Below are 10,471 nucleotides of genomic sequence, written 5' to 3'. Positions count from 1 at the left end.
TGTTGCCTTATCCTTACCACCTTCTGTAAGTCTGTTTCATTCTCCTCTCTCAAAAGGTGCTACTTTTTGTAGGACAAATTTCACTGTGTTGACAGGCACATGGCCAAATGACCCATTTATATATCGTCAAGTCTATATATCCTCAGTTTGATCAACTCCTTGATTGGTAGTCTGCCTGTCCATTTCAAGTTTCTCCAAGACAATCTGGGCCACCTTGGGTCATGTGTCCACCCTTGATCCTGTCAACTGTGATCTGAGGGGTCAAGGACAAGTGCAGGTTGTAACAAGCATGGCTGGGTGATGGTGACCTAGGGTAGCATAGAGTTAAATGTATATTCAGCAAAAGAACTTTCATGTAAACTATACCATGTAGAGCCTTTGTAACAAAGAGAAAAGTTATTAATGTTTAATATAACTTTCTTCAGTCAACATGTATTTATCTTTAGTTTCTAAGGGAATATCCTTATATTGCTAGAGTGCTTTGTCGTGTAACCTAGTGCAAGCATCGTACCTATTAATCTGTCAGTAAGTATATATTGATTTGGTTATTTTCTTTTAGTTTGATTCATTTACAATATTTATAAGTGATTACAGAAATATTAAACAGTTTTTAGCTCTGTCTCATGAGAATTGTCCCTTAATTATATCAAAGGTTCAAAAACTATAGTTGCTTTATTTCATTCTTAGCATTTTTTTTAATTACAGAGAAGTTTTTTTTTTTCCTTCTTTTTCTGGAGGATAGTTTAAAACCATTAATTATAACATACTGATGCAAAGTCCTCAGTGGATAAAGGTTATTTTGATTTTAAATTGACTAATTGTAAGCAGGCTTTAGTGAAACAAACAATATTTTCACTATGAAATCACCAGCCTGCTAGCTGGGGGAGCCGTGCCATCATCTGTTTATGATGGTATGCCATTTGGTGTGTATGATTCAGAGCAGCAAAAGTAAATTTTAAATGTTTACATGTTGAAAATGGCTTATTTATGTCTTTAGAGGGGAGGATTAGCAGTGGCCGAGCACTTAACTGTAACCAAGCTTTCTATGATTTGATGGCTCTCAGTTCAGTTTCTTGAAACATCACAAGCTCTATGCAGGCATTACATTATGATTTGTGTCAAATATGAATCACAGGCTGAATCAAACAACCACAGTTAGTCCCACTTCCTCATATCTTCTCAGAGACCTGTCCTCACTTCACCACTGCCACCCCCAGTCTCAGCCTGGCCCAGTTAATGAGGTCCCACTCCTATGACTCCCATCTGCAGCGATACAAGTTCTTTCCAAACAAGTCCCTGGCAATGACTCCTGGTATGCGTTGGCTTTATTCAGTTCACTCTTTGCTTTCCAAAATCAGATGAGGGTCTTGCCTAAGTATGTGGGTTTGTCACATACTTTGGCACAGAGTAGGTGCTCAGTGTTTTGTTTTTTTCTTATTTCATTGTTTGTTTCTACATTTATTTTAACCATCTAGGCATATTGTTGATTCAACAGGCACTTATGTGCTAGGAATTGCAGTAGTTGTTTCTATCTTGAGCCAAGCGTCTTTCCTAAAGTTCTAGAGCTTTTATATTAAAACACTTATAAAAATTTCCGTATTTTCTTTCTTCTTTAAATTTGTTTCCCAATCATTCTTTCATACTTCCCAGTTGCACTAAATCCCTTCTAATTTATTTATTTATTTGCATTTTCATTTGTAGGTTGTGTCCATTCATAAATTCAACAACTGTTTATTGAGCACCTACTATGTACCTATGTACTATGCTAACAGTTCAAAGTAAGACACTCTTATCAAATTGTATGTCGTACTGTTGCTTCAGTGTTTCAGTATTTAGTTGAAGCAATAAATATGTATGCCTAACTGTAATCAGAAGTGATTGCTGTAATACACAAATTATATGGGGACATACAAGAGGAAGCAGGGGGATTTCCTGAAGACATGGCATTTGAGTAAAATAAGAATTTTTACAGGTGATGCTGGAAGGAAGACTGTTCACTGGGACTGGGTTGAAGTATTAGAAGCAAAGACTAGAGAGTAAGTTTGGGGAAATTTCACAGACGACTTTTGAGTACCCATTTTAGAAATTTAGTCTTTATTCTAGGCTCTAGAAAAATCACTATAGTTTTGAGGGGGATAGTAACATGAAAACACTCATGTTTTAGGAGGATAATTTTAGAGATGTGCAAATGATAGAGAACCAAAAAGTCTGACTCCATTTTTGATAGCTGACTGCTGATAGCTTCTGCACCTCACCTCCTTCTTCCCCTTCTGCCTCACATCTGGGCAAGCTGAGAAGAAAGCCCATGTGCTCCCTACTTGGCACTGGCACAAGCCCCAGCCAAGGTATAAGAATCTTCACCCCAACCCCCCTCATACCCACAATAAAAGCCAAACCCAGTCACCTATCCTTGCTCTCTTCAGCAATTTTTGGTCCTGCTTGGGATCTTCCCTCCCTCCTCGAAAGCCTTATTATGTGAGTAATAAATTTCTTCATATTCTCTTGGTTCATGTGTGGCACCATCAGTCTCAACATCCGAACCAAATTTTGGGTGGAGATGTCCATCCATCCTCTGTGGAGTGACCAACACCATATGTGTGAGAGACAATGAAGACAGTGTGACCGAACATGTTGGTAGGCAGAGGGTGAGCCTGTGTTAGCAGACGTATGTTGTTTGGTCTGCCCAAAACCCTTCCCCTTTTTCTTCTGTTAACAGCACCCCCTTCCTTTGAAGAACTTCTCTTCCCTCGTGCACATGTGGTTTTGGTTGGGTGGGCCTGACTCACCCCTTTATTAAAATTCCTGTGTTGGACGGAGCTGGAATGGGTCCTCTTCCTCTTGGAGCCTCAGAGACTTCTGTCTGTGGAAAGGAGACAATAAAAGCTGCCAGCCAGCTCAGGAAGCTTCAGGAAACTTTATAGGTGAAAAAAACCCCACCTTTCAAGATCCTGGGCATAGATATGGGGTCTCAGTTTACCCTACCTGTATGTGATCTAGGCAGAAACCCAAGTCAAAAAGGAATGTAAATTGTGGCTATAGTGACTCCCCCAGGCTCTGGAAGAAGCCACCATAAAACTGCCCTGGAGGGATATTTGCACACTGGTACTGGCAGAATTATCACAGAAAAATGACCCCAGCTGAAGGGAAGTGCACATTAAAGAATTATCTATTACTTGAAAAAACAAACCTTCATTAACTGAGAATTATAGGGCAATCTGGATAAACACTGCTAAGTATAAGGTTAAAGTTATCAACATGATGATAGAACAAGTAGAAAACTTAAGTGAAAAATAGGGCAATATTTTTAAAAGCTAATTAGAAAAACAAATTGACATCTATACATTTTTCTAAAAAGTCTTTAGAATTTAAAAGAAAATTTAAATCAGGGAATAAGTCAAACTACAGGTCAGATATAGCTAAAGAAGAAAATTAGAAGATAGATTTGAGGAAATAACCTAAAAGGCAGAAAGATAATGAGATGGAAAATATGACTGCAGTTAAAAAACATGGAATAAATCAGTTTAACAAAAAAGAATGAGAGACACTATATTTAAAGAAAAAAATGACTAATAAAATTCCAGAATTAAAGATAGAAATGAGTCTTCTGTTTAGAAAAGCACAGTGAGTCCTAAGCAAAACAAACAAAAACAAAACCACTAATCTTCCTCCTGTCTCTAGGTTTTACTGAACATTTTATATAAATGGAATCATATAATATGTGATCTTTATGTCTGGCTTCTTTCAATTAGTATAATGTTTGTGAGGTTCATCCATTTTGTAGCATGGATCAGCACTTTCTTTTTATTGCTTAGTGGTATTCCATTGGGTATACCACATTTGTTTATCTGATCACCAGGTGATGGAAATTTGGATTGTTTGAACTTGTCTATAGTGAATAAAACTGCTGTGAACATTCATGCATCAGTCTTTGCATGCACATGTTTTCATTTCTCTTGGCTAGATTCCTAAGCTGGGTTGTATGCCAGGCTTATATTTAATATTTAAAAAAAATGCCAAACCAAGGTATTGTCACAAAATGTGGCAGAGTAGTGTACACGAAGAATCAGAACCCCCATAAAAGGCCGGCCCGTGGCTTACTCGGTAGAGTGCGGTGCTGATAACACCAAGGCCACGGGTTCGGATCCTATATAGGGATGGCCGGTTTGCTCACTGGCTGAGCGTGGTGCTGACAACACCAAGCCAAGGGTTGAGATCCCCTTACCAGTCATCTTTAAAAAAAAAAACAAAAAAAAACCCCATAAAACCACCATAAACTGCCAAAAATTGACAAAAGAAACTTTATCAGAACTCTGGAATCTAATCAAACATTTGCAGCCACTGGAGAAGAACTTGGTGAAGAAAAGGCAGCTGAATTATGGTGGCATGTGTTGTGGTGTTTTCACTTGCCTGCCTATCATCTGTCATTAAGGCAGCGTGATACCAGTGGCAACAGCTGTGAGGTTGGCAGCCCATGTTCTTGGTGCAACTTGCTGGTGCCAGGGGGCAAATACAGACTTTAAAATACAGCGGTTGTGCATTGTGATCTGTCTGGTGGGTCCCCAAGGGACCATGCAGAGGCTGACCTTTGTTTCACTGCCATCCCTTGGGCTGGAGTAGTTTTCTGGCAGCACCTGTAGAAAGATTTAAAGTCATATACTACTCATGCCTGCTGGGGGTAGAGAATGGCAGATAAACCCAAAAATCCTGGAAGGAGAGGCTGAAGGGGAGGTTTATTAGGGGAATAAGGGCTTAGAAGGGCCACCACATGTACCACAGAAAACAGGGTACAACATGCATGCTCAGGACTGGATGCATGCTCAGAAAAGACCTGAGAGGAAGCTAGGCTTGCACCTCTGTCAGAGCAAGCAGCAGGTGAGGCTACGGGAGAATGCTTGAAGTATCCCACCTCCACTGCAGAGCCAAACTACAAAGACCAGGAGGGTAATGGGTTGTTGTTTTTTTTTTCTTTTTGGCTCCAGGTATTTAAGGAAATCTCTGTTAGGCCACTGTCTGACCCATGATGTAGTGCAACAGAGATGTCAGTGTGACCATACAGAAGCAGGAATAGAGTCTTTGCAAAGTGGTTTGGAAAAGTTGCTAAATAGGCAACTACAGCCCTCCGCAATCAGCAACAGCAACCCTTGAAAACAGGGGAGAATCTGATTCTCATTGTCATCACATTCCTAATATTCTAAATGCCCAATTTTCAACAGCAACAACAAAATACGGGGCATAGAAAGGAATAGGAATAGGAAAGAATGGCCCATTCACAGGAAATAAATAAATTGATAGAAACCATCTCTGAGGAAGCCCAGACATTGGACCTACTAAACAAAGACTTTAAGTGAACTGTAAATAAGCTCAGAGAGCTAAAGGAAATTAAGAAAACAACATATGAACAAAATAAGAATAAGGAGATAGAAATTATAAAAAGAAACCAAACAAATGTGGTATTTACGTACAATGGAATATTATTTAGGCACAAAAAGGAATGATGTACTGACAAACTTTGAAAACTTCATGCTAAAATGAAAGAAGCCAGAAACAAAAGGTCACATTTTGTGTGATTCAATTTATATAAAATAACCAGAATACCTAAAGACAGAAATTGGTGGTGGTTGCCAGGGGCTGGGGGATGGGGGAGTTGGGATTGACAGCTTTTATTTTTGAGTGATAAAAGTGTTTTGGAAGTTGTTAGAGGTACTGGTTGCACAACATTGAGAATATACTAAATGTCACTGAATTGATCACTTTAAAATATTTACGTTATGTGAATTTCATCTCAATATAAAAACAAAAATAAGAGAGATGAAGCAGCTATGGGTTTAAAAAAAAAAAAAAAGTCCCTCCGTACTGTACCTTCTCCCTCTCCATATCCCAATCCCCAGGTTATGAACTCAGGCAAATGTTTTTTGTGGAGAGAAGGATATTACCTTGTTCAATACCCTCAGTTGTTTGTCCCAGGCCATAAAGATTCAAATGACAGAATTATTATCTATGAAAAGGGGAACTACATTACATTGAGAAAGGGATTGGACAACCCTAGGAGGATCTCATATCAAAGAGGAGATTGTGTCTCCCCAGCCATGCCTCCCTGGAAGAAGTACCAGTGTGGGGCCCAGGATTAGGGATTAAGAAGATGAGAGACAAGGTCATTCACCTTGCAAGAGACAGTAAATCCCCATCTTGAGGCTTCCATGAGGAGTGAACATATATGGGATTATGAATAAATAAAATACCTGCATTATAGGGCCGGCCCAGTGGTGCACTGCTACAGTGCGCTGCTTGGGAGTGCGGCAGCGCTCCCGCCGAGGGTTCGGATCCCACATACAGACCGGCCGCTCACTGGCTGAGCGAGGAGCGGGCGCAACACCGAGGGTTGCGATCCTGTTGCCGGTCCCGGTCCGGTACGGGCGTGACACTGAGGGTTGCGATCCATTGCCGGTCACGAAAAAAGACAAAAAAAGGGGGGGAAAAATACCTGCATTACTAAGAAATTTAAAGAAACTATTATAAGTCTGCTTAATATGTTAATGTATTTCAGAATTTATAGAGGACATTTTAAAAAAGAGAACAAAGAAAACTACCAAACTGTTTTACGAAGTAGCCATACCATTTCACATTCTTTAAATTATAATGACATTATTATAGGACTGGCTGTACCAGCAGTGCGTGAATTCTGCTTTCCACACATTCTCACCAGCACGTGTTATTGTCTGTCAAAAATAGCTATTCTAATGGGTGTGAGGTGATTCTTTATGCTTTTAAAGAAGATTTCAAACTAAACATCCTGCAAATCTATCTTTTATTTAGAATTGTTGCTGAATGTCTTTCTAAACTACCTTATCTTACAAAGTCTAGTTGTAATTACAAATTGAGAATAATGATATGTTCACATTTCCTGACTATCAGTTTTTATCCAATCTTTATGATGTTTTTAATATGTTTAAAATAGTGTATTCATCTGATAAACACAAACTACATGGTATCTTCCCTACTTCCTCCAATCTCCCCAAAAAATGTCTGTTAAGCACCTTCCTTGCTGTAGGCTTTAATTAGTTAAATGATTTCACATGTCCATAACTTGTTAGCCTAAGCCAGTCATTTAGGAGCACCTTATGAGAACATCATTATCACACTCACATACAAAGGTATGGCAGAGAGGACCCAAAGATATTTGCAAGTGCTCTTGGAAGGCACTACAGACACTGGTGGAGCAAGGTCTGTAATGGCGTGTCAGTGGTGAGACACATTTCAGCAGAGGGCTTTCAGTGCCTCTAATATTGTTAACAGAACAAATTAGAGTTTTTTGGTTTGGGGGGGCAGCTGCCCAGTATGAGGATCTGAACCCTTGACCTTGGCGTCACAGCACTGTGCTCTAACCAACTGAGCCACCTGGCCAGCTCAATGTAACAAATTGTTAACTACTTGTTCTGAGATTTTTTTCCAGACTCTAACTTTGGTTTCTTCTCATTGTATTTTCTTGCTTGATAAGAGGTGGTGAAACACATTTGGTTAGTATTCAGTGCTTATGGCACTTGCAAATAAAGAATGTTCTTTCTGTTACAAATGTATAGATAATCTATGCTTAAAGATATTTTATTTTAAAAACAGCATAGAATTTGTATTTGTCTGAAGCATGACTTTTAGGAAATCGGAATCTGTCCTTTGGTTGTTTTGTCTTTAAGAAAAAAGTGGACAGCTTGGCCGTCTTAGCCCACACTGTTTCCATTTCCTCCTGTTGGCCAGGACTGCATAATCAGAGTTAGAACATTGTTATGCAAGCCTCCAGTGTATGGTGGGGGTAGAGGTGGAGGCCTGGTGCCTGTACAGCCTTTAAACACAGCGTCTATTTCCAAATAAAGCTAACAACTGTACAACCGTTTTCCACTTCTTTGGTCAGCCTTGGCTTCTGGAAATTAGTATGTTTTTTCAAGTATTATTGAAACTTACAAGTTAGCTGAATTATTAATAGAAAGAGATTTTGGAAGATAAATGGAAAGCTCACAAACGTTAAAAGTTGTAAATCGTGGTTTTGGCCCATTTATTTCAAATGTGATGCAACTCATTTTATTTGAACAAAATCACGTGGACCATAGTTTCAGGATACAGAAAAGCTGGTTTTGTATAATGAGCCAAGAGGGTGTCAACATTAAAATCTCCATATTTTCAGATAACTGTAAGCCTTTCCACACACTGAAATACCAAGAGAATGGTAATATACTGAAAATATTATTCAGAGCACACAGAAAAATCATCAAAAATCATTGTGCATAAGATGAGACTTTCAGGGGAAAAAAATTGAGAACATACTTATTGAAAGATAAGCCCTTGTCTCTCAATCCTGACCCAAGAAAAGACATATTGACTGCTCTTTAGAGCAGTATTCCAGATACCACAGCATTAAGAAATGTTTGCAGATTGCTAGTCTTAATCTAGGAAGATCATGGGAAACAAAATAGGTTAGATGTTCTTTGTACCGAATCCTGGAGAATTTGTACACAATATTATATGGATTTATGGTCACTGTTCTCTAGTATAGATATGACAGAGCTAGAACAGATCCAGACGGGTAGTAAAGTCACCAAAATAGGCTGCAGGGCTTCCAGATGAGAAAAAAAAGCATTCTCCAACCTGGAATGGTAACAGTAAAGAATATACATCTCAGCAATCATCACAATGTTTAAATTATAAATTTAGTGTACCTAGTTTATTTATTTATTGTCTGTCTTTTTCACCAAATCATATGCTAATGAGGTTTTATTTTTTAACTTTTTTTTTTTTGAAATATATATGTACAGAAAAGGGCATATATCATAAATATACAGTTTGATTATTTTCCACAAAATGAACGTGTATAACCACAACTCAGATCAGGAAACAGAACATGAGCAGCCCCCAGAAGCCCCTCTGCTCCTTCCAGTCATTCTTCCACCAAGGGCAAGCACTCTGCTGACTTCTAACAGCAAAAACCACTAGCCTGCCGCAACTTGATGTGGATGGAATCGACATGTGTAATATTCTGTGCTGATCTTCTTTTGCCCCACATTGTGTTTGTGAAGTTAACCTATATTGTGTGTAATCATAGATCAATCATCTCATTGCTGTGTAATATTCTGTTGGGTGTATGTCCCAAAGTATCCATCATATTGTTCCTGGGCATTTCCCAGATCTGGCGATTATAAACAGTGCCACTATGAGCATGTGAACAAGTGTACAGATTTATATTGGGTGGAATTGCTGAATCATGGTATACGTATGTTCATGCTGCCAAACAGTTTTCCAAAGTAACTGTACCAATTTACACTCTCACCAGCAGTGTAAAAGGGTTCCAGTTGCTCACACCCATTTCAACACTGGTTTTCAGTCAGTGTAGCCGTTTGGGTGTGAATCATGGTACACCACTGTGGTTTTAACTTGCATTTCCCTGATGCATAGCATTTAACATCATGCCTATGTTTTTTATTAGAGCTCTTTCAATACAAGTGACAGTGGATGGAACAGAAACCCAATTCACGTTGCCTTAAGTGAAAAAGGAACTTCAGTGGCTCTTATAGATACTAGGAGGGCTGGAGTATTTCAAACAATCAAAAAAAAGTGTTGCTGGGCCTTGGGATGGAGGCTTCTTCCCCCTGCTGAGTGGGCCTCTCAGCAGCCTCATGTCATCTCCACAGCTTCCTCCTCTCAGTCCCAGAGGCCTGAGGGGTGGCCCAAAGGGACCACATACTGTGTACAAGGTGTTGATGGTGCCGTGGTAAGGTGGGCCAGGTGCTGTGAACAGGTGGGGTTTGTCTCCAGAAAATGGGAGATGAGAAAGCTCACTGGACAAAGAAAAAGAGGCCTCTGACAGTCCACCGTGGCTTGGAATGAGTCAGTCCAAGCTTATCAAGCTGTGTTGACCATGAATAGTGTGAACCTGAAATACTTTTCCAGAGGGTTATTCTAGGAAAACAAAGCCATTTTAGGACAGCAACAGATTTTCTTTTCTTCTGCCCTCATTTCCCCTAATTCAAGAGATAGTCCATGGTGAAATATGAATGCTTATATGATCTGTTTTGCCAATTCATGGATGATCTGAAGAGAAATGAATAAATGAAAACACAGTGTTTGCTACTATCCCATTAACTGTTTTGAGTTTTAAGTGAAGCCCATAATAAGCTGGTTCTTTCCTCCTGCCTGGGCCAATAATGAAGGCCAGTGGTGATTGGTGGTTGGTGGAGCTGGTTTATGCGGTCTGTGGCGAGACTACAAGGCGAGCGTTATTCTAGGACCCAAATAAAAACTCTGCATTTTTTCTTAAATTTTTTTAAAGAAATGAGAGCCACTTATTAAAATAATCAAGCTTGATACTTAAGCTGGTGGCAGCACATAAAGGGGAAATACAGAGAAGCAAGAATCTCGGTGAACTTTGCTGCCTTTTCACTAAACTCAAATGCAAAGTGGGATCCTGGATGTGAATCCTGGAATAGAA

Source organism: Galeopterus variegatus, unplaced genomic scaffold (genome assembly GCF_000696425.1).
Source record: "Galeopterus variegatus unplaced genomic scaffold, G_variegatus-3.0.2 Scaffold1860, whole genome shotgun sequence".
In the NCBI taxonomy this organism is placed as follows: domain Eukaryota; kingdom Metazoa; phylum Chordata; class Mammalia; order Dermoptera; family Cynocephalidae; genus Galeopterus; species Galeopterus variegatus.
Note: the sequence above shows the minus strand (reverse complement) of the source record.